The sequence below is a fragment of the Oncorhynchus gorbuscha genome, unplaced genomic scaffold (genome assembly GCF_021184085.1).
Source record: "Oncorhynchus gorbuscha isolate QuinsamMale2020 ecotype Even-year unplaced genomic scaffold, OgorEven_v1.0 Un_scaffold_962, whole genome shotgun sequence".
Classification (NCBI taxonomy): domain Eukaryota; kingdom Metazoa; phylum Chordata; class Actinopteri; order Salmoniformes; family Salmonidae; genus Oncorhynchus; species Oncorhynchus gorbuscha.
Genome location: NW_025745897.1, coordinates 247,501 through 253,216, shown reverse-complemented (window position 1 = coordinate 253,216; position 5,716 = coordinate 247,501). Strand labels below are relative to the sequence as shown.

The window sequence follows — 5,716 nt, the reverse complement described above, 5'->3', positions numbered from 1 at the left end:
TTACTTTCTAAATGTAATCTATTACAGTTACTAGTCACCTGTCCAACACTGTAATTAGTAATGTAACTTTTGGATTACCAAAACTCAGTCGTGTAATCTGATTACTTTCAGATACTTTTGGATTCATTTCCCCATTAGAAGAAGATTTATAAAGATTCATCAAACGTATTTGGTGTGTCATCATAGTGGTCTCTGATTGGTGGTCATCATTTGGTGTGTCATCAGAGTGGTCTCTGATTGGTGGTCATCATTTGGTGTGTCATCATAGTGGTCTCTGATTGGTGGTCATCATTTGGTGTGTCATCATAGTGGTCTCTGATTGGTGGTCATCATTTGGTGTGTCATCATAGTGGTCTCTGATTGGTGGTCATAATTTGTTGTGCATCATAGTGGTCTCTGATTGGTGGTCATCATTTGGTGTGTCATCATATTGGTCTCTGATTGGTGGTCATCTTTTGGTGTGCATCATAGTGGTCTCTGATTGGTGGTCATCATTTGGTGTGTCATCAGAGTGGTCTCTGATTGGTGGTCATCATTTGGTGTGTCATCAGAGTGGTCTCTGATTGGTGGTCATCATTTGGTGTGTCATCATAGTGGTCTCTTGATTGGTGGTCATCATTTGGTGTGTCATCATAGTGGTCTCTGATTGGTGGTCATCATTTGGTGTGTCATCATAGTGGTCTCTGAATGGTGGTCATCATGTGGTGTGTCATAGTGGTCTCTGAATGGTGGTCATCATGTGGTGTGTCATAGTGGTCTCTGAATGGTGGTCATTATGTGGTGTGTCATAGTGGTCTCTGACTTGTCATCAGACTCACTCAGGTGGAATAAACTTAAACTTGCTCCTTTTTTCGATGCTGATTTGAATGACCTTGAGAAATCAGAAAGCTGTATCTAAAGTATCTGTAATCTCATTACAATATTTTAGCTGGTTACGGAACTGATGACAGTTGCAGTTTTTTGTAATCAGTTACTCCCCAACTCTGTCAACAACAATGAGAATGTCATTATTTTGCGCACTACTTCTAGAACATTTGAAGATGATAAGATGTTTTTTATCAAAGAAAATCTCAAACCACAGACTTTTATTTGTGATCACACTCAAAAGATTGGTCACACTCATCACTTTCGCCTGTATTACTGAAATAAGACACAACGAGGCAGCATTTAGCTACTCTTGATAATTTCAACACCATGTTGTCGTTAGTTGGCCTATGTAGGCTGTGTTTCGACTCCCTGCTGGTTAAAAGTTGCAATTGCATTTAACAGAATCTCCAACCCTCCACCGCACATTAACATCATCCAAAGAGCCCATATTCCTAAATGGTTTCAGATTCGAGTGCTGATCGAGGATCAGTTTTCACCTGATCCTAGATTTGAGATTATGAATACGGGCCGAGGACTCCTGGAATGCCAGAGAGAGTGAAACATATCTGGGAAATAGAGATGGGAAGCTAGCTGGCAATACTGAAGTAATTCATTTCACTCTAAAAAATGGTGAACTATTATACAAAATTCACACTTTTTGTTGGTATTATTCGCTCAAGACAAAATGTTGTCGAACCTTGCCAAACGTTCCGAACACTGAATACACCCCTCGAGCCGTGACTTATCACGTGACACACCATTCTTCCGGTACAACAAGGAAGAGTGGAATCGGAGAGATGTGATACCGCTAACTTGCAAATAATGTAGCTATTGTTTCGTTGTGTATCTATATTAATATATTTAGCCTCTGACAATGTCAGAATCACCAGATACACGCAGTTTGGTTTCTGCGTCATCCCAGCTCAATTTAATGGAAATAGATACGGTGAGTGCGACTGTCGCGCTTATATCTTCTTGATAGATAGCTAAACCGAGCATTTTGGGGGGGATAGATGTGCTAAATATGAGAGTTTGTTTGTGCAATTAAAGTTGTAGCTAGAATTAGTCTTATTTTGCTGGTTGTCAAATATGTAGCTTGGTAGCGGGCTACTTTGTTGTTTTTTCTTTGGCTTAGCACAGCCATGTCTCTGCTATACGATTAATATCCGATTAAAGATCGCTAGAAACATAGAATTAGGTAGAATAGTAATATAATGAGATGTCTGACTAGAGCGACCACGGAGCTCGATAGACTTCATTGTGCTGAACACATATTGCATACCTTATCTATTCTCCCCAGATCGACGATAAAGAGTTTGACATTCCCCAAGTTGACACCCCGCCTACATTGGAGAGCATCCTGAATGAGGTAACTGGCTTTCATCTTTCAGTAACTACACATATTCCATTTCAAATGCTGCAGGAATCTGACAGCTTCTAGCTCCCCGACTTCTTACAGAACAATGTTGTGTAAGGAAGTCAACACATTGGGGTAGCCAGTCCTACATCATATCTGGGGTAGCCAGCCCTACATCATATCTGGGGTAGCCAGCCCTACATCATATCTGGGGTAGCCAGCCCTACATCATATCTGGGGTAGCCAGTCCTACATCATATCTGGGGTAGCCAGCCCTACATCATATCTGGGGTAGCCAGTCCTACATCATATCTGGGGTAGCCAGCCCTACATCATATCTGGGGTAGCCAGTCCTACATCATATCTGGGGTAGCCAGTCCTACATCATATCTGGGGTAGCCAGTCCTACATCATATCTGGGGTAGCCAGTCCTACATCATATCTGGGGTAGCCAGCCCTACATCATATCTGGGGTAGCCAGCCCTACATCATATCTGGGGTAGCCAGTCCTACATCATATCTGGGGTAGCCAGCCCTACATCATATCTGGGGCAGCCTGCCCTACATCATATCTGGGGTAGCCAGCCCTACATCATATCTGGGGTAGCCAGCCCTACATCATATCTGGGGTAGCCAGCCCTACATCATATCTGGGGTAGCCAGCCCTACATCATATCTGGGGTAGCCAGTCCTACATCATATCTGGGGTAGCCAGCCCTACATCATATCTGGGCTAACAGTTGTCATACTTCCGTCTCCTGTTTTAGCCTGAGGATGAGGAGGAGCCCTTCATCCTGGAGGACACGTGTCTGCTGAACACAGAGAACATCGACGCCCACTCCTGTGAGACCTCCTCACTGGCCAGCTCCGACAGCGGTGACCGCACACACCTCAAACACACACACACACACACACACACACACACACACACACACACACACACACACACACACACACACACACACACACACACACACACACACACACACACACACACACACACACACACACACACACACACACACACACACACACAGCTATGTCTTACTATAATTGTGAGGGCTTTATGGGGACCATCAATTGATTCCCATTGAAAATTATGTTTCCCCTAAGCCTAACCCTTAATTCTAATCCTAACCTTATACCTAACCTCTAAGCCTAAAATAGCCTTTTTACAAGTTAGGACTGGCAAAATGTCCTCACTTCTCTGAATTTTAGTTGGTTTGCTATTCTAGTGAGGACTTCTGGTACTTGCAGGTATGGTAAAATGTGTACACGCACGCACGCACGCACACACACACACACAGTTTTGTATCACTATCCTTGTGGGGACCAAAGAATTGATTCCCAAAATCCAACATCCTATTTTCTCTAACACTAAATGTAACCTTAACCCTTGACCTCCTAATGGGCAGGTTTTGAGACCCTTCTGTGATGGGCTGTATTCAGCAGGTTACATTATGCATTACAGGTACAGTTAACTGACATTTGTCGTCACAACTGAGATTCTAACTTCACAGTCAATCCATGTGGTGTGTGTGTGTGGTGTGGTGTGTGTGTGTTGGTTGTGTGTGTGTGGTGTGTTGGTTGTGTGTGTGTGGTGTGGTCTTGGTTGTGTGGGTGTGGTGTTGGTTGTGTGTGTGTGTGGTGTGTGCGTGTAGGAAGAGGAAGACAGTGGAGCTCAGCACTACAGTCCATGGCTCTGTGCTCCGACACAGCATCCTGAAAGGCATCTCTGCTCAGATAGTCTCAGCTGCTGTGAGTTACACATACACACACCACACCCACACAACCAACACCACACCACACACACAGCCAACACCACACACACACACCACACTCACAACCAACACCACACACACACACCACACTCACAACCAACACCACACACACACACCACACTCACAACCAACACCACACACACACACACACACACCCACCACACTCACAACCAACACCACACACACACACACACACACACACACACACACACACACACACACACACACACACACACACACACACACACACACACACACACACACACACACACACACACACACACACACACACACAGCCAACACCACACACACACACACAGCCAACACCACACACACACACACACACACACACACACAGCCAACACCACACACACACAGACACACACACACAACCAACACCACACACACACACACACACACACAGCCAACACCACACACACACACACACACACACAGCCAACACCACACACACACAGCCAACACCACACACACACAGCCAACACCACACACACACACAGCCAACACCACACACACACACAGCCAACACCACACACACACAGCCAACACCACACACACACACACACAGCCAACACCATACACACACACACACAGCCAACACCACACACACACACACACAGCCAACACCACACACACACACAGCCAACACCACACACACACACACAGCCAACACCACACACACACACACACAGCCAACACCACACACACACACACACAGCCAACACCACACACACACACACACACACACCAACACCACACACACACACACACAGCCAACACCACACACACACACACACAGCCAACACCACACACACACACACACAGCCAACACCACACACACACACACAGCCAACACCACACACACACACACACAGCCAACACCACACACACACACAGCCAACACCACACACACACACACACAGCCACCAACACCACACACACAGCCAACACCACACACACACAGCCAACACCACCAACACCACACACACACACACACAGCCAACACCATACACACACACACACAGCCAACACCACACACACACACACACAGCCAACACCACACACACACACACACAGCCAACACCACACACACACACACACAGCCAACACCACACACACACACACACAGCCAACACCACACACACACACACACAGCCAACACCACACACACACACACACACACAGCCAACACCACACACACACACACACAGCCAACACCACACACACACACACACACAGCCAACACCACACACACACACACACAGCCAACACCACACACACACACACACAGCCAACACCACACACACACACACACAGCCAACACCACACACACACACACACAGCCAACACCACACACACACACACAGCCAACACCACACACACACACACACAGCCACCAACACCACACACACAGCCAACACCACACACACACAGCCAACACCACCAACACCACACACACACCACCAACACCACACATATTTCAATTAGTACATGTTGTCATGCATCACTGAAATGTACTTTTTCCTTCCTTGTTCTTCAGGACAAAGTAGATGCTGGACTGCCAACTGCAGTAGTAAGTACAGTCATCACATACTGTAGTGCTGCTTTCACCCTTTCTACACTGTCTTCTCTCTGTTTCTACACTGTCTTCTCTCTGTTTCTACACTGTCTTCTCTCTGTTTCTAGACGGTCT

General features: G+C 46.2%; 1 pseudogene; it reads left to right on the top strand.

The window, feature by feature from the left end:
- The first annotated feature begins 1,612 nt into the window (after nt 1–1,612).
- LOC124020875 overlaps nt 1,613–5,716 on the top strand; it is a 131,918-nt pseudogene continuing 127,814 nt past the window's right edge.